The 25,631-nt window shown below is 38.2% G+C and overlaps 1 protein-coding gene across 2 annotated transcripts in view; it reads right to left on the minus strand.

The window, feature by feature from the left end:
* Positions 1-25,631, minus strand: part of ESR1 (estrogen receptor 1) — a 441,625-nt gene that overhangs the window by 374,003 nt on the left and 41,991 nt on the right. For both annotated transcript variants that reach the window (XM_074397268.1, XM_074397267.1), the window contains exon 2: positions 16,952-17,074. The gene's annotated coding sequence lies outside the window, so the exon portion shown is untranslated. The remainder of the gene's footprint in view (positions 1-16,951; positions 17,075-25,631) is intronic.

Consider the following 25,631-nt stretch of genomic DNA (forward strand, 5'->3'; position numbering starts at 1 on the left):
AAACAACAAGGATTTGCTGGGGCACCATAACCTATTTTTCAGTCATTTAGATAGTAAAACCACTCCTTCACCTCTACATTCAGCCCATTGTCAAGGACAGATGTAATTTTTTTAATCCCAATCCTTGCATAATTTTTCACACAAATACAATGTTTTAGTAATAGGTAGAAAGGGAAAAATCTCATGCATGGTTTCAAAATGAGAAGCCCAACTCTTTGGATGCCAAAAAAATAATTCCTTATTATTTAATCAACTTGCCAAGACATCTTGTATACTTAGCAAATGTTAGTCTCTGTGCTTGTGCTGAAGTATTAAAATGACAAGTTGTGACCCTTGGTTATAATTTAGTGCAGTGTTTCTCACTTATGCTCCTTCTCCAGAGAGAACCTTCCAGACATAGTTGACTTCCTCAAGACAATTTCTTATTACTGATTCATAGAAGAAAAAGTATATCTTTGGCATATTCTCACCAACCAAGATATTTTTACTGCATTTTCTTTTCCCATTTTATATTATGAAAACAATAAACTTTCATATATTTTTCAAGTACAAAATGTTTATCATTTTGTCATAATGTTTTCATTCATTTATTCATTCATTCATCAGATGTCTATTGAGTGCTACTAGATGCTGGCTGGGTGATACATCTAAAATGGTAAGGAATAAGGAAAATGTTGTCTTAAATTATACGAGTGACATCAACAAAGAGCTCCTCCACACTCCTCAGCACTTTTGCTCCTTGAGAATCACTACTTTATTATAACATATTAATTTAGTATTGAATTCCATCTAAAACTCTTGTGTATATAATTTTTCAAATCACAATTTTTCCTATTCCAATTCTCAAATAAATTTTATTAATTTCTTACTATTATAAAAATCATACATGATTAATATAAAAAATTTGAAAAATATAAAAAAGTGGAAGAAGCAAAAATATTTCATTCAAAACCCTACCACCATGGTCAGCCAATGTTAATGGTTTAAGACATTTCATTCCAGTTTTTTCCTTTTGCTGGATCAGCTTTACACTAAAAAGAAACATAGCAAGAAAGCCAATATGAAGAAAATTAACCCTATGGAAGACCCTAACACAAGATCTAAACAACATAGAAATATATCATGTACTAGGATTAGAAGATACTATCACAAAGCTGTCAAATCATTAGGACATATATACAAGTTCATTACAACTATAAACCAACTATGCTTTGCTCTTACTTGTTTGTTTATATTCTTTTTTAAGATAGCTGCAGAAAATTTATTTAAAATGAATATGGAAGACTGGAGGTTGAAAACCAGATGAAGGGGCAAGACAGCCAAATTGTCCTCCTCCTCTAGCCAAGGGAAGCCATGAGGGACTATACAATGAGCAATGGTGCCCTTGGGCCCACATACTATGATTTTCCCATGGTCTTCACAACCCGCAGACCAGGAGATTCCCTCTAGTGCCCTGGTTTTCAACCACCAGGGCTCTTGGTTTCAAGCACAAAACTAGGCAGTTGTTTGGGCAGAAACTGAGCTAGCTCCAGGAGTTGTTTTTTTCATACCCCAGAGGCCCCTAAAACACCAGCGAGACAGAACCATTCACTTCCCTGGGAAGAGGGATGAAGCCAGGGAGCCAAATGGTCTAGCTCAGTGGATCCCACCCCCATGGAGCCCAGGAAGCTAATATTCACTGGCTTGGAATTCTGGCTGCAAGCACAGCAGTCTGAAGTGGACCTGGGACACTCGAGGTTTGGTGTGGGGAGGGGTATCCACCATTACTGGGGCTTGAGTAGCCAGTTTTCCTCTCACAGTGTAAACAAAGCTGCCAGAAAGTTCAAAGTGGGCAGAACCCACTATAGCTCAGCAAAGCCACTGTAGCCAGACTGCCTCTCTAGATTTCTCCTATCAGGGCAGGGCATCTCTGAAAGGCAACAGCCCCAGACAAGGGCTTATAGATAAAACTCCCATCTCCCTGGAACAGAGCACATGGGGGAAGGAGCAACTGTGGGCCCAGCTTAACACACTTAAACATTCCTGCCTGCTGGCTCTGAAGAGAGCAGCAGATCTCCCAGCACAGCACTCGAGCTCTGCTAAGGGAAAGAGTGCCTTCTTAAGTGGGTCCCAGACCCCCATTCCTTCTGACTACAAGATGCCTCCCAGCAGGGGTCAACAGACATCTCAGACAGAAGAACTCCAGCTGGCATCTGGTGGGTGCCCCTCTGGGACGAAGCTACCAGAGAAAGGAACAGGCAGCAATCTTTGCTGTTCTGAAACCTCTGCTAGTGAAACTCAGACAAACAGGGTCTGGAGTGGACCTCCAGCAAACTCCAGCAGATCTGCAGCAGAGGGACCTAACTGTTAGAAGGAAAACTAACAAACAGAAAGGAATAGCATCAACAGCAACAAAAAGGATGTCTACACAGAAACCCCATCCAAAGGTCACTAATATCAAAGAACAAATGTAGACAAATTCACAAAGATGAGGAAAAGCCAGTGCAAAAAGGCTGAAAATTCCAAAAACCAGAAAGCCTCTTCTCCTCCAAAGGATCACAACTTCTTGCCAGCAAGGGAACAAAGCTGGACTAAGAATGACTTTGATGAATTGACAGTAGAAGGCTTCCAAAGGTGGGTAATAACAAACCACTCTGAGCTAAAGGAGCATGTTCTAACCAAGTGTAAAAGCTAAGAACCTCAATAAAAGGTTAGGGGAATTGCTAACTAGAATAACCAGTTTCCAGAAGAACATAAATGACCTGATGGAGCTGAAAAACACAGCACAAGAACTTTGTGAAGCATACACTGAATTGATCAAGCAGAAGAAAGGATATCCAACATTGAAGATAAACTTAATGAAATAAAGTGAGAAGACAAGATTAGAGATAAAACAATGGAAAGGAACAAACAAACCCTCCAAGAAATATGGGACCATGTGAAAAGACCGAATCTACATTTGATTGGTGTACCTGAAAGTGATGGGGAGAATGGAATCAAATTGGAAAACACTCTTGAGGATATTATCAAGGAGAACTTCCCCATTCTAGGAAGACAAGCCAACATTCGAATTCAGGAAATACAGAGAACACCACAAAGATACTCCTCGAGAAGATCAACCCCAAGACACATAATCATCAGATTCACCAACATCGAAATGAAGGAAAAAATGTTAAGGGCAGCCAGAGAGAAAAGTAGGGTTACCCACAAAGAGAAGCCTGTCAGATTAACAGCAGATATCTCTGCAGAAACCCTACAAATAAGAAGAAACTGGGAGCCAATATTCAACATTCTTAAAGAAAAGAATGTTCCACCCAGAATTTCATATCCAGCCAAACTAAACCTACACCCTTCCAAGACTAAACAAGGAAGAAGTCGAATCTCTGAAAAGACCAATAACAACTTTTGAAATTGAGGCAGTAATTCATAGCCTACCAACCAAAAAAAGTCCAGGACCAGATGGATTCACAGCCGAATTCTACCAGAGGTACAAAGAGGAGGTGGTACCATTCCTTCTGAAACTTATGAAGCCAAACTAAGCTTCATAAGCAAAGGAGAAATAAAATTCTTTATGGAAAAGCAAATGCTGAGAGATTAGAGCTCCTGAAGGAAGCACTAAATATGGAAAGGAAAAATCAGTACCAGACACTGCAAAACATACCAAATTGTAAAGACCATTGACACTACGAAGAAATTGCATAAACTAAGAGGCAAAATAGCTAGCTAGCATCATAATGACAGGATCAAATTCACACATAACAACATTAACCTTAAATGTTAATGGGCTAAAGTCTCCAATTAAAAGACACAGACTGGCAAATTTGATAAAGCATCAAGACCCATAGGTGTGCTGTATTCAGGAGACCCATCTCACGTGAAAGACACAGGCTCAAAATGAAGGGATGGAGGAATATTTACCAAGCAAATGGAAAGAAAAAAAAAGTAGGGGTTGCAATCCTAGTTTCTGATAAAACAGACTTTAAACCAGCAAAGATCAAAAAAGATAAAGACAGGAATTACATAACGATAAAGAAATCAATGCAACAAAAAAGAGCTAATTATTCTAAATAAATATGTACCCAATATAGGAGCACCCAGATTCATAAAGAAAGTTCTTAGAGACCTACAAAGAGACTTAAACTCCCACACAATAATAGTCGGAGAATTTAACACCCCACTGTCAATTAAATCAATGAGACAGAAAATTAACAAGGATATTCAGGACTTGAACTCAGCTCTGAACTAAAGGGACCTAACAGACATCTACAAAACTTTCCACCCCAAATCAACAGAATACACATTCTTCTCAGCACAACATCATACTTATTCTAAAATTGACCACATAATTGGAAGTAAATCACTCCCCAGCAAATGCAAAAGAACAGAAATCATAACAAACAGTCTCTCAGAATACAGTGCAATTAAATTAGAACTCAGGATTAAGAAACTCACTCAAAACTGCACAACTACATGGAAACTAAACAACCTGCTCCTGAATGACTGCTGAGTAAATAATGAAATTAAGGCAGAAATAAGTAAGTTCTTTGAAACCAATGAGAACAAAGACACAACATACCAGACTCTCCAGGACACAGCTAAAGAATTGTTTAGAGGGAAAATTATAGTACTAAATGCCCATTCGAAAAAGCAAGGAAATATATAAAATCAACACTCTAACATCACAATTAAAAGAACTAGAGAAGCAAGAGCAAAAATATTCAAAAGCCAGCAGAAGACAAGAAATAACTAAGATCACAGCAGAACTGAAGGAGATAGAGACAGGAAAATCCTTCCAAAAATTAATGAATCCAGTAGCTGGTTTTTCAAAAAGATTGACAAAACACCAATAGCCAGACTAATAAAGAAAAGAGAGATGAATCAAATAGACACAATAAAAAATGGTAAAGGGAATATCACCACTGATCCCAGAGAAACACTAACTACCAGCAGAGAATACTATAAATACCTCTATGCAAAAAAAACTAGAAAATCTAGAAGAAATGGATAAATTCCCGGACACATACACTATCCCAAGATTAAAGCAGGAAGAAGTCAAATCTCTGAATAGGCCAATAACAACTTTTGAAATTGAGGCAGTAATTCATAGCCTACCAACCAAAAAAAGCCCAGGACCAGACAGATTCACAGCCAAATTCTACCAGAGGTACAAAGAGGAGCTAGTACCATTCTTTCTGAAAGTATTCCAAACAATACAAAAAGAAGAACTACTCCCTAACTCATTTTATGAGGCCAGCATCATCTTGATACCAAAACCTGGCAGAGACACAACAAAAAAAGAAAATTTTAGGCCAATTATTTCTAATGAACATCGATGTGAGAATCCTCAATGAAATATTGGCAAACTGAATCCAGCAGCACATCAGCACATCAGAAAGTTTATTCACCAGGATCAAGTTGGCTTCATCCTTGAGATGCAAGGCTGCTTCAACATATGCAAATCAATAAATGTAATCCTTCACATAAATAGAACCAATGACAAAAACCACATGATTATCTCAATAGAAACAGAAAAGGCCTTCAATAAAATTCAACACCTCTTCATGGTAAAAACTCTCAATAAACTAAGTATTAGTGGAATGTATCTCAAAATAATAAGAGCTATTTTTGACAACCCTACAGCCAATATCATATTGAATAGGCAAAAGCTGGAAGCATTCCCTTTGAAAATGGGCACATGACAAGGATACCATCTCTCACCACTCCTATTCAACATAATACTGGAAGTTCTGGCCAAGGCAATCAGGCAAGAGAAAGAAGTAAAAGGTATTCAGATAGGAAGAGAGGAAGTCAAATTGTCTCCATTTGCAGATGACATTATTATATATTTAGAAAACCCACCATCTCAGCCCAATATCTCCTTAAGCTGAGAAGCAACTTCAGCAAAGTCTCAGGGATAAAAAATCAATATGCAAAAATCCCAAGCAATCCTATACACCAATAATAGACAGGGAGCCAAATTATGAGTGAACTCCCATTCACAATTGCTACAAAGAGGATAAAATAACTGGAAATAAACCTTACAAGGGATATGAAGGACCTCTTCAAGGAGAACTACAAACCCCTGCTCAGGGAAATAACAGGGGACACAAACAAATGGAAAAACATTCCATGCTCATGGATAGGAAGAATTAATATCATGAAAATGGTCATACTGCCCAAAGTAATTTATAAACTCATTGTTATCCCCATCAAGCTACTATTGGCTTTTTTCACCAAATTAGAAAAAACTATTTTAAATTTCATATGGAACCAAAAAAGAGCCCACATAGCCAAGACAATCCTAAGCAAAAAGAACAAACCTGGAGGCATCACACTACCTTACTTCAAACTATATTACAACGCCACAGTAATCAAAAGAGCATGGTACTGGTACCAAAACAGATATACAGACCAATGAAACAGAACAGAGGCCTCAGAAATAACACCACACATCTACAATCATCTGATCTTTGACAAACCTGACAAAAACAAGCAATGGGGAAAGGATTCCCTATTTAATAAATGGTGTTGGGAAAACTGGCTAGCCTTATGCAGAAAACTGAAACTGAACCCCTTCCTTACACCTTATAAACAAATTAACTCAAGATAGATTAAAGACTTAAATGTAAGACCTAAAACCATAAAAACTCTAGAAGAAAACCTACACAATACCATTCAGGACATAGGCATGGGCAAAGACTTCATGACTAAAACACCAAAAGCAATGGCAACAAAAGCGAAAATTGACAAATGGGATTTAATCAAACTAAAGAGCTTCTGCACAGCGAAAGAAACTACAGGCAACCTACAGAACAAGAGAAAACTTTTGCAATCTATCCATCTGACAAAGGGCTAATATACAGAATCTACAAGGAAGTTAAACAAGTTTACAAGAAAGAAACAAACAACCCCATCAAAAAGTAGGTGAAGGATATAAACAAACACTTCTCAAAAGAAGACATTTATGTGGCCAACAAACATATGTAAAAAAGCTCATCATCACTGGTCATTAGAGAAATGCAAATCAAAATCATAATGACATATCATCTCACACCAAGTAGAATGGCAGTCATTAAAAAGTCAGGAAACAACAGACGCTGGGAGGATGTAGAGAAATAGGAACACTTTTACAACGTTGGTGGCAATGTAAATTAGTTCAACCATTATGAAAGACAGTGTGGTGATTTCTCAAGGATTTAGAACCAGAAATACCATTTGACCCAGCAATCCCATTACTGAGTATATACCCGAAGGATTATAAGTCATTCTACTATAAAGATACATGCACACATATGTTTATTACAGCACTATTCATAATAGCAAAGACTTGGAACCAACCCAAATGTCCATCAATGTCAGACTGGATAAATAAAATGTGGCATATATATATTGTGGAATACCATGCAGCCATAAAAAAGGATGAGCTCATGTCCTTTGCAAGAGCATGAATTAAGCTGGAAGACATCATTCTCAGCAAACTAACACAGGAACAGAAAACCAAACACCACATGTTCTCATTCATAAGTGGAAGGTGAACAATGAGAACACATGGACACAGAGAGGGGAACATCACACACCAGGGCCTGTCAGGGTGTGGGGGGCTAGGTGAGGGATAGCATTAGGAGAAATAACTAAGGTAGATGACAGGTTGAGTACAGCAAACCACCATGGCACATGTATATCTATGTAACAAACCTGGATGTTCTGCACATGTATCTCAGAACTAAACTGTAATTCTAAAAAATTAAATGTACCATAAATATATTGACCTTTATTTTATATGAATTGTTGCTTTTGTAGGTCAAAAAGTGGTCAAATACTGGCAATTTCACAAGATTCTATCTAATATTTTGGTGCTATGTTGCTGATGTTTGTTGGTTCAGATTTGTTATATTTTTCTGATACATTGTGTGATAACCTTTTTTTACTTTAAAGTCTATTTCAACTGCCATTTATATGGCTAGAGCATCTTTATTTTGATCAGTATTTTAAAAATGTAATCCACAAATCTTTATTCTGATTAAATTATATTTGAACTAAAAAATAAAAATTAAAATTTAAAAAAACAGAAAAGAAAACCAGACCAAGATTATGAATAACATTAATGAGTGGGAAGCATCAGACTTACGAAATGTTAAAATAGACTGCACGGTTATTATAATCAAAGCAATATATCTCAGGCCTGGCAATAAATAAATAGATTAGTAGATTAGAGAAAGAATTTTTTAAGTTGATGCTAATATAATTTAATTTATTGAAGAATATACTATTTAACATGTGATGTTTAAACAATTGGCTCTTTATATAAAAAGAGATTTAGTTGAGCCTTCTATTTTTTATAAAAATAAATTCCAGATATAAAAAATACTAAATGTTAAAAATAATAAAATTTTTAAAGGGACATTTTTAGAAGAAAATTTTAGAAAATAGGAGGTTGGAAGACCTTTTGAAGTAAGATAGGAAATCCAGAATATGTGTAGGAGTAATAATTTTATTTCATGCAATTATTTTTAATTTTATAGCAGAAAATTACAAAAGTAAAAACAGAAGAAAATTATTGATGGGGTAAGATTTAGCAATTCATTGACCACAAAAAAAGTTTATAGAAAAAATGTTCAACATCACTAATCATCAGAAAATGGAAATTAAAACCACAATGAGAAATCACCTCACACCAGTTAGAATGACTAACATGAAAAAGACAAAAGATTAAAAGTGTCAGCAAAGATGGGGAGCAAAGAGGAACCTTGTACACTGTTAGTAGAGCCACTATGGAAAACAGTATGGAGATTCCCCCCAAAAATAAAAATAAAATTACTGTATGATTCAGCAGGCCCACTACTGTATATATGCCAAAAGGAAATGTATCCAGTATGTCAAAGCCATATCTGCACTCCCATGTTTATTACAGCATTATTCAAAATAGCCAAGATGTAGAATCAATCTAAGTATCCATCAATGGATTAGTGGATAAAGAAAATATGGTGTATGTTCACAATGGAATACCATTCAGCCTTAAAAAAGAGAAAAATACTGTCATTTGCAACAACATAGATGAACCTGGAGCACATTATGTTAAGTGAAATAAGCCGGGCACAGAAAGACAAATACCAAATGATCTCACTTACACGTAGAATCTAAAAAAGTTGATCTCATAGACCTAGAGTAGAATGGTGGTTGCCGGGGCTGAGGCAGTCGGGGAGGAGAGGGTTGGAAAGATGTTGGTCAAAGGATGCAAAACTTCAGTTAAATAGGAAGACTAAGTGCAAGAGGTCCATTGTACAACATGGTGACTATAGTCAATAACAATATATTATCTTCTTGAAAAATGTTGAGAGATTTTAAGTGTTCCCCCCACAAAAATGATAATTTCATGAGGTAATGCACATATTAATTAGGTATATTTAGCCATTCCACAACGTGTGTGTGTGTGTGTGTGTGTGTGTGTGTGTGTGTGTGTATTTATCTTGATTTTGATATATAATAAGAGAAAAGCAACTATATAAGAGAGAAATAAGTCAAGGATATCGATTGGTAATTGACAGATAAGAAAATCCAAAGGAAAAACAATAATGTGAAAAAATGCTTAAGCTCAAGAAAATGAAAGTCAAATGAAAGAAAATGAAGTCAAGAAAATTAATAGTTCTTACTCATTAGCTCAGCAAAGATTAGAAAGCAGGGAAATAAGAGTCCTAGTGAGGAAAATGATATTCTCAAACATAGCTAGTGGAATTGTGATTTGACATAATATTTTTAGAAAATAATATGGAAAACCCATAAAAATTTAAAGATACAATACCTTTTAAACCAGTAATTCTACTCCTGGGATTTACACCATAAAAATAAAACCCCCAATTACTAAGAATATGTATCTAAGAATATTTGTAGTGAAAGCACTTTTTTATATGTTGAAAACTTCACAACAGAGTATCTGTTGAAAGCAGATTACTTGAATAAATTATAGTAAAGTCATACTGCATGCAACTACTGAAAATAATGATAGATCTATAAGATATATCAGAATCTTCAAGATATATCACAAAGTGAGAAAACCAAGATACACATACACACTTATTATATATATAACCTTACCCCACAATTTATGATAAACAGGCACCATTGCCCTGAAATTAGTACATGTGTAAATACTGGCTTGTGTGAGCATGGAGAAGAGTAGAGGATACACATCAACCTGTATTTACTGATTTCTCTAAAGGGGTACAGAACAAGAAAAAACAAAGGAAAAAGGGAGGAAAAAAGACCCCCAAAATGTCTGTAACATAATAGAAAATATGCATGCACAAAACAAGAGAAAATGTAAAAAATTAAATTCTTTGTTAAATTAATGGAAATTATCTATTACATTCAATAATAGAATAAGTTCGTACACAAGGACTACAAGGGGCATAATCAAATAAAATCGTGGTTTGATTTCTAGATGGGACTTTGAACAATTTTTGCTTGGAATTTTTAGAGGACTTCCAGAATATAATCATGTTTTAAAAGGAAGCAAAAAATATTTGGTGATACTCCTTATGGACTTTATAAAGAACGTTGCCCCTTGCCCTTCTATTTCCACTTTTTGGAATTACTTGTAAGGAAATAAACAGATGTGGACAACAATCCTTGTTAAAATACCTAAGTAGTGTACATAAATTCTAATGTTAAATAAAATCTACAAGATACATCATTTCAATTTGCCAAACACATACCTGTGTGTGTATTTTATGCATATATTTCATATATACATATAATGTGTATATACATATACATACTCTATATATTACAAATGAAAATTGTATTGTATCTCAGATTTTTGTTAATTGTATTGTGGGAATATTTCATGTTTTTTAAATTTACATATATATACACTTAAATATGTATACCTATACACATACATATTGCTAAGAAAAATTAAAATAAAATGTACTAAAATATTATTAATTATTATCTATGGCTAATGAGAATATGTGATTTTTATGTATGTCTTTATGCTTATCTCTTTTTTAAACTTGCTAAAATTAATACGCATTCAACAATATGCAAAATCGCAATAATCATTTTTAAATGGAAGTGAAAGAAAGATAATGATTTTATTTTGAAATGAACATTGGCATTTCTAGTCAACTCTACATGTTCAGAGATATAGCCTGCCTCAGTTCTCCTTCAACATTAGAGCTTTGTGCTAGACGCTCAGTAACCTAAACACACGGCTTACATCCCTTGGCTAAAGGTCGAAGCACAGCCCTCTAGATTAGCAAACTATCCTGCCAGTATCATATAAACCCTGGAACACCACAAATCCTCACATTTGGAGGACAAATCCTTCCAGTAGGCAGCTCTCAGAGAGGCTACTCAGAAAGTATGATTCCAAAGAAGCAAAGCTGCTTTTTATTTTACCTCTACTGAACAGCAGTCATGATTTATTTCTTCGAGTTTCCAGGTAAAACAGATTGCTATAGTTCGGTCTAAGGGCTTAACATTGGAAACACTCCTTCCATATTTTCTCTGGTTTCTCCTCCTGAGCAGAAAAGATATCAGCTGAAACGCTAGGCAAGGGCAGGCTGTGGGAAGGCAAGCAAGACTGCAGGGGCACACCTGGTGTGCTCTTGTGGCACAGCAAGGACAACCAATAAGCTTTGCTCTTATCCCAGGAAATCTACCCCGAGAGGACCTGACCAGCCAGCAAGATAAACAGTGGCCCTGTTGGGCATGCTTCTTCCCTCCCACCTCTCTCCTCCCCCACCCTGGGATGGCCTTGTGCTTCCTGGTTGAGGCAAACAAGGATGCCCGCTACCTCTTCTTCCCATGGCCCTGTGGGATTGAAGAAAGATGAACAAAAACAGGGGTAGATCACTTTCAAGCACACAGTCAGTCTCTCCCATTGCCAAAGTAAGTTGAAGAAATGGGTCCTGCCTATTGGAGCTGAGTCAAAATCACAAACCTATGAAGAGCTATTCAATACTCAACTAGTAACAAAACATTTATTTCCACTTTGATGAGCAGTAATATATTATTTAAATAGGTACCAAAGCAATGGCTGAATGTTGCAATAGGAAGAAAATGTAAACATCTAAATGTATACTCAGGGTCTTAGGTCTTAGCTGATTCAAGCTCCTGGTGTCTGGCTTTCTCTGGCATCATGGAACCCGAAAGTCCAAATAACTAAGATTTTTCATTCGTCGGTGTACACATACAGCTTCAGACTGTACAGAAAATTCTGGTACATCTTATTTGATTTCATATGTCAGGTCAACAATATGGCACTGCTGTGTGGCCTTGTTATGTAGGCATACCAAAATAAATGGAATCAACTAGCTTTTAGACTCAATCTACCATCATCGAAGTGTGTACTAAGATTCCTTAGCACGCACCCAGACTGATGAATTAATAAAACAAGTCCCTTCCTCTTGCCACCTGACATAAAGGCAGGAATTACAATAAACAATACTGGAAGGGCCGGGCACGGTGGCTCAAGCCTGTAATCCCAGCACTTTGGGAGGCCGAGGCGGGTGGATCACAAGGTCGAGAGATCGAGACCATCCTGGTCAACATGGTGAAACCCCGTCTCTACTAAAGATACAAAAAATTAGCTGGGCATGGTGGCACGTGCCTGTAATCCCAGCTACTCAGGAGGCTGAGGTAGGAGAATTGCTTGAACCCAGGAGGCGGAGGTTGCGGTGAGCCGAGATCGTGCCATTGCACTCCAGCCTGGGTAACAAGGGCGAAACTCCGTCTCAAAAAAAAAAAAAAACAATACTGGAATATATTTGTTGGGGCTATAATTTACTTAGAGACAAGATTAAAGCAACAAGATAAAGTCAAAACTGGGAAAAATCACAGCAGATAGGTTCGTGTAAGAATGAAAATACAGCAGAGAAGTAATTTGTCCCAAACAGAGAATGAAAAGACATCATGGCAGCTTATTCATTAGTGGAAATGAACACATATTGCTCTATTGTAGTCAGTTCATGGTTATTCATGTGTGATTTACCTATTTTTTTTGGGGGGGGGATTATCCTTGCAAAACTCATGGCATGGGTATTGTTTACTGGTGAAAGGATCCTTTTACCTTTCCATCTTGGGACCAAATCTGATGACACATTTTCACTAGTAGAAGAGAAGTTAGCATGGGAATTGGGCTTGACAAATAAAATTACTGGACAGCTAATCTTAGCCTTTTGCCTTTCTGCTAAGTAAAAGTGTTCCAGATATATATAATCTGTCAGCTCTATTAAGTGTCATTTATACGCAGAAAAATGTGCTCTTACAATGATGAGAGTTCCCATCTGCTGCACACAATGGGGATACAAATATCATTTCACAGTGGAAGTCTGAGCTTCTCATTCAGTGGATGACAAGCTCCCTATGGGAAATCTTTCCTTTTTATACTGCTTCTGTATTTGCTTCAATATCTAAGCCCTCTGCCTGTGGAAACCCACATTTACAGGGTTCAAGATCTCAAGTTATCATCCTAAATTCAAGTCCTGTCATATCGTTACCAGTTGGGTAGTGTTTAGCAAATTACTTGATTTCTCAAAGCCTTAGTTTGCTTTCCTAGAAAGTGGGCATAATGAAACTCACTCCTAGAGCTGTTGTAATGACCAAATAAACTGTTTTCTATAAAGTGCCATAGCAAGCAGAAAATAATCTGATGGGTAAATGAATAGGTATCACAACTGTCATTCTACAAACTACTTGACTGAGCTCACTGACTCCAGACATGGCTAAAGTAGACCAAAAAAGAAATGAAAATTTTACGTTTTAAGAATTGACTTTTGTGGCCAGGCTCGGTGGCTCACGCAACTCTTTGGGGGGCCAAGGTGAGTGGATCACCTGAGGTCAGGAGTTCGAGATCAGCCTGGTCAACATGGAGAAATCCTGCCTCTACTAAAAACGCAAAAGTTAGCTGGGAGTGGTGGTGTGTCCCTTTAATCCCAGCTACTCGGGAGGCTGAGGCAGGAGAATCCCTTAAACCCAGGAAGCAGAGGTTGCAGTGAGCCAAGATCGCGCCACTGCACTCCAGCCTTGGTGACAGAGCAAGACTCAGTCTCCAAAACAAAAGAATCAACTTTTGTAACTTGAGTGTTGGATCTTAAAAAAATGAAAGAGGAAATAGGGGCAATCCCACGTGGGGCTTCTACACTAAGCCATTAACAGACATTTTACATCGTTTATTTTTTAGCCCTTAGAATCTTTCTACTCAAGACCAAAATTTAATATTAATATAGCCAAATATATTTGATTACAGGAGAACCACTGATCTTCTGTGTTGTTTATAAATTGGAAGGGCAGCAAAAATGGAGGAGAATTCTTCTGGTGACCCAACCGAACAGTTACTCAGGTAGATGCTCAATGGCATCTAGAATCCCAACAGTTTGTTTCAGCTCTCTTTCTTTTGTTTTTTTGTTTGTTTGTTTGTTTGTTTGTTTGTTTCTGTTTGAGACAGAGTCTCGCTCTTGTTACCCAGGCTGGAGTGCAATGGCGCGATCTCGGCTCACCGCAACCTCTGCCTCCTGGGTTCAAGCAATTCTCCTGCCTCAGCCTCCTGAGTAGCTGGGATTACAGGCCTGTACCACCATGCCCAGGTAATTTTTTTTATTTTTTTTTAGTAGAGACGGGGTTTCACCATGTTGACCAGGATGGTCTCGATCTCATGACCTCGTGATCCACCCTCCTCGGCCTCCCAAAGTGCTGGGATTACAGGCTTGAGCCACCATGCCCAGCCTCAGCTCTCTTTCGAAATCTCAGCAGCAGCAACTTAGACCTTTCTGGAATCATCAATTTTGGATCTAAAATTTCAAAGTGGGGAAAGCAATGCAGGACTACTCAGGGGCTGACGGGTGTAGAAACAAAAAGAGAGAAAAGGAGGTGTATGTTGAAAATGGTATGAGATCCAAACCGTAGTGAAGCGACTTGCATTGATTCTCCGACTTTGCTCAGCCTCAGCTAGATAGAAGACTCACTGATGTGTTAAAACCTATTTTTCCCCCTATTTCTTCATTATCTCTCCCTGCTGCCCAAAAGAAGAATCAAACTCTCTGCATCAAGCTAGCAAAGAGCTACAGGCACTTTCTACTTAAAAGTAAGAAGCTAGGGCAGGGCGCAGTGGCTCAGCCTGTAAGCCCAACACTTCGGGAGGTCAATGTGGGCGGATCACGAGTTTAGGAGATCAAGATCATCCTGGCCAACATGATGAAACCCCGTCTCTACTGAAATTTAAAATTTAAAAAAAAAAAAAACAATTAGCCAGGCATGGTGGCGCGCACCTGCAGTCCCAGATAGGGGGCTGAGGCAGAGGAATCGCTTGAACCTGGGTGGCAGAGGATGCCGTGAGCCAAGATCAGGCCACTGCATTATAGCCTGGCCAACAGAGCAAGACTCCGTCTCAAAAATTAAAAGTAAGAAGCTAGAGCAGCTCACCCATTAACATTTCTGTGATTCACAGGACAGCTCATTCACAGCTATTCAGAGTCTCAGCAGACAGATTAGAACCAAAACTGTTTAAAATTCCTAAGCCAGGGGAGTTTTGCAGGGCGGGGTGCTTCTAAACAGCCTGCAGTCAGCCATGCCCTAGCAGTCAAGACTCTGGGGGTTCCACATGCACCTCCAGCCTCAGAAGACTGGCCTGACCAGTCTCACAGCACTTTTGAGGACAGTAGCTAAGCCTGGAGTTGGTGACTTTATTTACCATTTTGAGTTAGTCACTAAGTATAAAGTCTTTGCCTAGAAACCTTCATTTCCTATGCAGTAGGGTAGAAATGGTCCAGCTAAAAATTGTCCTGAAATACTTCACCAAACAGGCCGGTTCTACAATTAGGAAGTTACCACGCTGAGTAATATTTGCCAGTCTGGTCCTTAGTGAAGTCAGGTTTAGTCCAATGGCATCTCAGGCTGATTGGCAGAGAGACCTATGTCCTACACCCAACCCCTCCCTTGCAATTTGGGCAGGTTCTACTTTAAAATGCCCAGACTTTCTGTGCTTTTGACAGTTTTGAAGGTTGGGATAGTATTCACAAATCAGGGGTGCATTTAATCTTTATATCACATGCCTGCTACTGGATTTGCAAAACGCTACATAGATACATAGCCTCTGGAGTTGGCTTCTAGGCAATAATGACAATTTGTACTTTCATTGTAACATAGGCATGAGTTTTCAAGAGGTTTATGAACTAGTTTCAAAATGTTTTATGGAGGAAATGAGAAATGGACTTTAAGGTAAGTTATTTTATCTTAATTTTAAATAAAAATAATGTAATTATTTGGTGACCACAAATACACGTGGTATGGCTTATCTTTTCCCTTATGAAACTACTACCTGTTGCTTTGAATAATTAAATTCAATAGAAATGTTTCTTAATGACTGAGAATGTAAGAATTATGTCTCTATTTTTAGGTAGGTAACTGAATATATAGTCTATATTCTGAAGATGTTTTCCTATTTTAGGGTTAAATTAAAAGTTCACTCACATTTTGCTTCCTATTAGCACCATACAACTGGTAAGAGAAGAAAGGTTGTGAAATTCAAATCAAGAAACGTTTTTATTTCCTGGAAACTATGGTAAAGCTCTGAGGATAAAAGAATGAAATAAAAGTTCTATTTTAAGAAAGAAAAAAAAAAAGAAAAAGAAAAAAGCTTGGGTTTTCCGTACTTAGAGTGGACTATTCAGCATGCAGATAAATTGGTTAACCTCTTTGATAATATGCAAAGAAACCTCACCCACACAGTAGATGTTGGGGATTTTTTTAAATGGTGGTAGTTCATGGATTATATCCTTAATTTCAACCAAAGCAACACATGTAGAGTGCCCATCAGACCGTAAGTGTACTGCTGAGCCCCAGGCAATACATACTTGATAATCAAAGAAATTAAATGAAAAATCATTCTCCAAACTGATGACCAAATTAGATCTTATGAATTCATGGACAAAGTCGGTACAGAGAAAGAGGAAACTAATACGTTCACACATACCTCAGTGATGGTTCAAAATTCAGATTAAGGTCTACATCCTTTCTCAAGAAGATCCGTGCTGATATTTGGCACTGCCGTCCTGGAGAATGTGAAGAGATCTTTGCGCTTATGTCTTTCTTCTTCCTTTTGTTTTTTTAACAGAGAAGGAAAGGGAGATATGGCTTATTTCTACAGATTTCCTTAATTAAAGCTGGTTTGATTCACCACTGAAGTGAAATAAGGCTGTTAAAAAGAAAAGTAGTCTCACTTATCAATAGGCACTGAAGAATCAATGTTTGGCTTATCTCTTCAGATCAAATTCCTTGATTACATTCTTTTACAAAGCTGAGTAGGGCTTAAGCTAGTTGTCATCGATGCCATCCACAAGCAGTTCTTCATTTACTTATGGACCATAATCCACTACACCAATTCAGGTCCATGGGATGACTTCCATTTCTTCTCTTTTTTTTTTTTTCCTTTTTTTTTGAGACATAGTTTCACTGTTGCCCCCCCAGGCTGGAGTTCAATGGCTTGATCTCAGCTCATCACAACCTCCGCCCCTCAGGTTCAAGCAATTCTCCTAACTCAGCCTCTCCAGTAGCTGGAACTATAGGAACATGCCACCATGCCTGGCTAATCTTTCGTATTTTTAGTAGAGATGGGTTTCACCATGTTTGGCCAGGCTGGTCTTGAACTCCTGACCTCAGGTGATCTGCCCGCCTTGGCCTCCCAAAGTGCTGGGATTACAGATTACTTCCATTTCTATAGATCCACTTTGCTGACATTAGAAATAAATTTTGAAAACAAAAAAACCCAGCCCACAATGTCTCAAATCACACGGCAGCAGAACAAAACCTGCCGTGGCTGTGGTAGATACGGTTTTACCATGAAGATTCAGACATTGATATATGGTCGAAAAAGCAGTCACTGCACAGAGCAAGTGAGAAATTGAGCAATACTACTTAATACAGCTTTTCCCTATTGCTTATAAAACAATGTTCTTAATTCTTGTATATAAAATTCTTCTGAATTTTTACTTTAAGATTTTTCAATAGACTCCCATGGGGTGCTTTAAAAGACAATTCCATAGGGCATTTTCTACTGTGGATTTCAAACATCAGCCTAAGCACTTGGAAAAATGCCCTGGGTTTTTGTTTGTTTGTTTGTTTGTTTGTTTGTTTTTAAAATGTTGTATAACAGCTTTAAATATACAAGACATGATAGAATGAAGAGGAAAAACTTGTTAAATTCTTAATTTTGTTTTTCCATCTGAAATATTGGCATGCCTGTCTATTTTTCCTAATTCCAAGCAATACTGAACCTAATTTACAAATTTTTTCTCAATAAAAAAACAAATGGAAAGTTTAACATTGAATTAGGGAGGCTTCAGAATTAGCAGGTGCACCCTGACAGATTTGAAGGTGCCAGTGGACTGATAGCTAAATTTTAGGACTGGGAAACATCTGCTCGAAGTAAGTAGTTTATGGTTTCCATATCAAATCAAAGAAATAAATACCACACTGGTCCTGAGACTTTGGTAGTTGTGTTTTTAAAAAAACAAAATTAACACAAATTCTATTCTGGGAACTTGCATAATTCATTGCTATGTTCTACTGAAGGAGATACAGAAATTGCTCCACAAGGAAATTATAAAGGTCAGAGCCTCAGAACTTTAAATGGAAAATTCACAACCATGCGTTATGGAGGGGGGAAAGGCTAATTAAATATAACACTCAACTAATCTATAAAAAGGACTTGTTTTCTCCATGCAAGTCAGATTATATGGGCTTCCTCCACCACTTGAACCCACTAATCTAAAATAGCAAAATACAATCCCTGGAAGTACTCAGAATTAGACATGTAACAGATCATAACAGAGATTTGAAGAAATTTTGCACAAACATGCAACAACCTTAGTCATGAACTTTTCTTTTTTTTTTACTCTAGTCTATTAGTCTCGCTCTAAATAACCACATGAAGTAAGGAATTGGCTGTTGTTCAGTGAATTTGGACTGTGGACACTGACCAAATGGCTTGACATTCTACCTCCACCCCTTATCCTATTTTCAGTCCACATTTTCCCTCCACGGTGACTTTCTGGTTATATATTATCTGGTTTGGCCGTCTCCACTGCCCACTTCAGATAATTGCTCAGTTCTCAACTTGGCTTCTTGCTGGGTAGGCTTGACCTAAGAGAATGGATGAAGAAAGAGCCAGCATTTTCCTTTGATCTCTCAGAACTCAGGATTCCATTATATAATCTACCATAAATCCTGGCAGTCAAGATTGACATCAACATTGAAACTTGCCATAATATGACACTCCTCATTGATTCATTATGTATTCTGACATTTCTTAATTAAAACGAATTCAATACCGCAGTCTGTCAGTGATAAGAAATTTTTCTTAGTTGCCTTCTCAATATTTTTGAGGATTGCCTTGATTAATTTTTCTCTTCTGCTATCTAAGCTTCATATGCCAAATGTTCTAACTGGCTATCTGCCTCTAAGGTTTAAGCTTACAGATGTTTCCTTGTGACCAGAGAAAATACTACTCCACTGAGAATAGGTTTGATAAATAAAACTGGCAATAAATTTAGAACCAAAAAGCTGGATAGAGAAATCAAGTACAGCCCATGTTATCCACACTTTTGTAAATCCACAGACTTGTCTAGTATACCCAGTGGTAGTGGATTCTAGGAATCCCATCAACAAAGCCTTAAATAATCCCAAAATCTCCTTCTATGTAGCAGTACAAATCTTTTCCCCTACTGAACATTACCATAGCTTCTAACAAGTAGAACATTGGCACAACAAATTTCACTTCTATTCCAAGTGCAGAGGGAGGAGTAAAATGGACAGAATCCAAATGGTGAGAAAGAAGTGAAGCAAGGGCCCTGCAGAGCCCAGATAGGAATAATACTTGAACTGTTCTAAGTGATTAATACACTATTACATTAATTCTGCTTATGTAACATGAATGCTGTAGTAGGCAGGAGACCTTTGCTTTCTGCTTTTTTCCCTTTCCTAGAAAACATTTTCCTAGGAGTCTTTCCCTTCACAAATGACATGTGAGGTAGCTATTTGCCTGATTTGTGAAGACTGAGTGATCTGGCGGAATAGTACCATCAAACTGACATGAGCGGTGTTCTTCCTGCTGGATGTTATAATGTCACCCTCTCCTGGTATTGCTTTGCTCAAAATGCAAAGCCCAGACATTTCCATCATGGAACATTCTCAGGAGTGTAGCATTGTCATTTGCGATTTACTGTAACTGAAATCAAATTATTTACTGGGTTTGGCCTTTCCCTACCAACTCTACCCCGAGTAGCTCCCTGCCTTTCCTTCTTAAATTGTTGCCTTAACCTTTTGTTTCCCCTTGGAAGAGAAGGAAAAAGAGGAAATCAGAAAGGACACTCGTCCTCCTTTCCTCTACCCACACATCACAGAATTTAGCTTTTTCATGCCCCATAAACGTAAAGCACTTTAGGCAATTGCAGGAGACATTACACTTTTCCTTTCCAACCAGAGTCCTAAATCAGTGGAATGAGAACATGTCTGTCTTTTATTCCCAGCACAGATGCACATGGGTTTGAGTGTGCTTATACTGTCAGTATCCTAAGTCCCTTTATATATATATATATATATATATATATATATATATATATATATATATATATATATACACACACAAGGTCTTCCTCTGTTGCCCAGGCTGGAATGCAATGATACCATCTCAGCTCACTGCAGCCTGTATCTCCGAGGCTCAAGTCATCCTGTTACCTTGGCCTCTCAAGGCTGTGCACCCACTATCACCAACTAATTTTTGTATTTTTATAGAGATGGAGTTTCACCATGTTGCCCAAACTGGTCTCGAACTCCTAAGAAAAAGCAATTTGCCCACCTTGGCCTCCCAAAGTGCCGGGATTACAGGTGTGAGGCACCGGCCTTAAGTCACTATTCTAAGAGAAGGTTGCTAAAGGCAAAAACTATAGAATCATAAAATGCTGCAGCTGCAGCGACCACACATTTCCCCTCGTTCAATGATTTCATCCATTTTGTGAGAGAAGTGAGGTGTTAAAAAGGTACACAATATAAAGTATCTATTTACTAACTATGAATAAGTTCTAATGATCTGAATCCTAATCTCATAGAAAAATGATTTTCTTCTGAATCTGTATCTTGTCCAAAGAAAATAATTTTACTATAAAAATATTCCAAGTAAATGGCATTTTACACACATGAGGCATGTTACCTTTCAAAGTTCTATCACTTAGTATAATCTTTTGAGGGATGTTCTGGTAGTTGTTATGCCCATTTTACAGGTAGGAAAACAGAGCACCAAGCTTGAAGTTTTTTACTAGCACATGAGTGACACAGTCCTATCTTTTGACTCTCAATACACTTCTTTCTCCACCAGTCATTTCTGAAACAAAATCTTTACAAACATAAACAATTGAGATTTCAAAAAGCAAGTCCTAAAAGAATTTTTCAATTGTGTGACACCTCTCTCGAACTATTTCCATCACCTCCAAATTGATGTGCCCACTCTTCATCTGAAAACTTCAATCCACACAGTATTTTTCTAAGGTTAAGTCTTTATTTCATTCCAATCCTACACTAATGTCTTTAGGGCCTACAAGATAAAGTCCGAGCTCCTTAATAGGACATCTGACTCTCCACTTCTAAATTACCTCCTACTACCTCCCTGCACTTTTCTTAACTATGTTCCTGTCAGACTGATGAATGGTTTCCCAAACGCTTCTCCCTTATGCCTTTTATTATGCTTTTCCTTTTCCTTGTATCTTGCCATGTAAACATTACCTGTCCTTCAAGGTCATGGTCAAGAGTTGCTTCCTACTCAAATCTATCCCTAAACATCCTGCCCCCAGATCTACCTTCTATATGCTTCCTCACCACAGTACTCATCAATCTGCAAGCACTCATCACATTCTACGGTGTTGAATTGTATTAGTTGACATTATGGCTTTAGACACATATTATAGTGTGCTCTTATGTAATAGTCATATATCATGTTATTAGCCTAACTAATCATACCTGATAGAAATTGTCTAGGGTTCAAGTAACATGTCAGGTGCAATCTCACACTACAATTATGTGCCAAACACCAGTGTGTACCAGGCACTTCCTAAGGCACAGGGTGTACCTGAGGCACTTTTTAAAGTTTTTATTTATTTATTTGTTTATATTTATTTATTTATTTATTGAGATGGAGTCTCTGTCGTCCATGTTGGAGTGCAGTGGTGCAATCTCAGCTCACTGAAACCTCCACCTCTTCGATTCAAGTGATTCTCCTGCCTCAGCCTCCCAAGCAGCCGGGATTACTGGCATGTACCACCACACCCAGCTAATTTTTTTGTATTTTTAGTAGAGACGGGATTTTACCATGTTGGCCAGGCTTGTCCCAAACTCCTGGCCTCAAGTGATTCACCTGCCTCTGCCTCTCAAAATGCTGGGATTACAGGCGTGAGCCACCGCACCTGGCCCTGAGACACTTTTAATCTGGCTGTGAGTAGAGACTATAGAACAGACCGTAATAAATCACAGCCAGGACCTTGTCAATATTACTCATTTCTTAAATAAAATTAGGAAAAGAATTTAACAATGTGAGTTAAATTAAACTATCAATATATTGGATTCTACATAACCTTAATCTCTAAATATTCTTTCAGAAAACGATGCAGGTAGGATTTCCAAAATCTTAAATTTTGGAAATTTCCTAAAATTTTGAATTTTTCAGTAAGAAATTTCCAAAATTCCTTATTGGAAAGAAAGAGCAATTTGTTTCTTTATTCGTCACGTCATTGTAAAGTGAAATTTACTGAAACAGATTACTGTATGTGATGTAATTATCTTTATTAAGCATCTTTCTTTACATGGTTTTAAGCAAGTGAATTCTGATCAGTTATTGGTTCTAATAAATAAATATTAGAGTACAAAAGTCCAGTTTCTTCTGTCAGATAAACTCAAATTTTCTTGTTGATTTCTTGGTGTCTTTCGTAACATTCCAAAAGGAAATATTACAGTGTGATCATTCCTATGAACAGCAGAGGAAAGAAGGACCTCAAAAAGGCAGATCATCCATTGGCAAAAGTAGCTTGATGGCTTCCTCTGAACCAATCTAGGGGAAAAGATATGTTTAGGGAGCTGAGCTGCTGGCCATTTTGACAAGGAAACAGTTGGGAAAAGAAATATCGAAAAGCCAGTGGTATTCTATTCCAGCAAAAGTCAGAAACCTCAGCAAGTCTACTCACACTGAGTTCTCTAGGATTGTCATCTTTTTTTTTTTGTTTTTTGTTTTTTTTTTTTGAGACAGAGTTTCACTCTGTCGCCAGGCGCTAGGCTGGAGTGCAGTGGCACAATCTCGGCTCACTACAACCTCCGCCTCCCAGGTTCAAGGAATTCTCCTGCCTCAGCCTCCCGAGTAGCTGGGACTACAGGCACAGGCCACCACGCCCAACTAATTTTTATATTTTTAGTAGAGACGGGGATCTTCTTGGGGCCTGTCTCTTCCTCCTTGTGATTGGGCTGTGTGTTGTCTTCAAGGCAGCAAGAAAGGAGAACTGGAAGACTGCCCAAGTTATATCTGTTCTTAGCAGGAAAACCCAAAGAACTGAGAGCGGGTGGCAGCTTTAAATAGGAGACTAAAGCCAGATTAAGTTCTTGAAAGCTATGCTTAGGGAAACCAAGCTCCAGGTATGTACCCAACAAAGATCTTTATGATTCTTACCACAGAAAGGCTAGGGAAGCTCCTAACCACTTGTCTTCTCAAAAGAAAGCAGAGAATATCCCCAAATACTGGAGGGGTGCCCCAAAAAGAGGTTTACCACCATCCGTCCAAATCCCCATCCATCCTGCTGCCGTACTCACATTCCAGCTTTGCTACGTGTCAGGGAGGCCCAGACTCCCCACCCACACTTCCACCCCTGAACACTTTCTGTTTTTGAGAAGCATAAATCAATCTGCCCCTCATATCTATCTCATAGCACTACACCCAGGTGAAGCTTCATTCACTTGGTGGGAAGATTTTACATGTAACTAAGTAATAATTTATGCATTGCATATAACAGCTTGCATTCTATAAAAGTGAACTTTGTACCAAACTCTCTTATATGCATTAATTTATTTAATCCTCATCAATAGCCAAAAAATTCTGTGACTCAGATATAATTATTCCCATTTTATAGATGAAGATACTGAGGCTAAGAGAGGGCATAATGTTACCTCCCATCAGCCCCAGATGCTCAACTTGCTTTCCCATGGCCAAATTCATATCAATTACAAATTTTAAAAGTTAATACTGTCTCAAGTAATGGCTAAAAGCATGAGCTTTGGAATTAGATGCGTTTATCTTCAAGTCTTAGGGCTGTCGCTTATGAAGCTGAGTAATACTGACGTGTTACCTAGCTTTGCAAAGCCTTAGATTCCTCATTTGTACAACGGGAATCATAGCATTGTTCACCACCTGGGGTTGCTGTAAGAATCGTACATGCTAGGCCGGGTGCGGTGGCTCACGCCTGTAATCCCAGCATTGGGAGGCCGAGACAGGTGGATCACAAGGTCAGGAGTTCGAGACCAGCCTGGCCAAAATGTTGAAACCCTGTCTCTACTAAAAATACAAAAATTAGCTGGGCGCGGTGGCACGAGCCTGTAATCCCAGCTACTCAGGAGGCTGAGGCAGGAGAATCGCTTGAACCTGGGAGGTGGAGGTTGCAGTGAGCCGACATCACGCCATTGCACTCCAGCCTGGGTGACGGAGTGAGACTCTGTCTCAAAAAAAAAAAAAAGAAAGAAAGAAAGAATCGCACATGATAATAGCATAAAAAGCATGGCACAAAGTAAGAGCTCTCCCAACCTTGGACACTACTATAGTTGTTATTATTACCACATCATGGGCATATGTTATGGGGCCAGTGAGGGAGAGACTATCTCAGGTCTTTAGTATTATACTGAATTAGAAAATCAGCAGACAGCCAGGCATGGTGGCTCATGTCTGTAATCCCAGAACTTTGGGAGGCCAAGGTGGGTAGATCACTTGAGGTCAGGAGTTTGAGACTAGCCTGGCCAACAGGATGAAACCCTGTCTCTAGTAAAAATATGAAAATTAGCCAAGCATGCTGGCACATGCCTGTAATCCCAGCTACTCGGGAGGTAGAAGCAGACGGATTGTTTGAACCTGGGAGACAGAGGTTGCAGTGAGCCGAGATTGTGCCGCTACACTACACTCCAGCCTGGACTAAAGAGAGAGACTCCATCTCAAAAAAAAAAAAAAAAAGAAAGAAAAGAAAAGAAAATCAGCATATAACTCTATGTGTGCATGGGCTAAGACACCGCCCAACAATGAAGCAGCATGCTTCTGTTGATGTGAAAGAGAATGTGAAGGGTTTGTAACACATTTTTGACATGTTAATCTCACCCTTCTCATCACAAAGAAAGTCACAAAGCATAGGAATGATGGAAGAAAGGATGATGGAGGTTTCTGGACTGTCTTCCAACACTTTAAGTTCATTACAGAAGTAGCAGCATTTCAACAGGTGGCATACTCAGTTGATTGGATTGACTGCCCTTTGTTTTTTAGATCCAGTTTCCAGTTATGATCAGATGTTCATAAACTCCTAGCAGCTTTGATGCTGATCTTGAATTATTTCATTTATTCAACCAACATGTATTGAGTACCAGGC

The sequence above is a fragment of the Saimiri boliviensis genome, chromosome 4 (genome assembly GCF_048565385.1).
Source record: "Saimiri boliviensis isolate mSaiBol1 chromosome 4, mSaiBol1.pri, whole genome shotgun sequence".
Lineage (NCBI taxonomy): Eukaryota > Metazoa > Chordata > Mammalia > Primates > Cebidae > Saimiri > Saimiri boliviensis.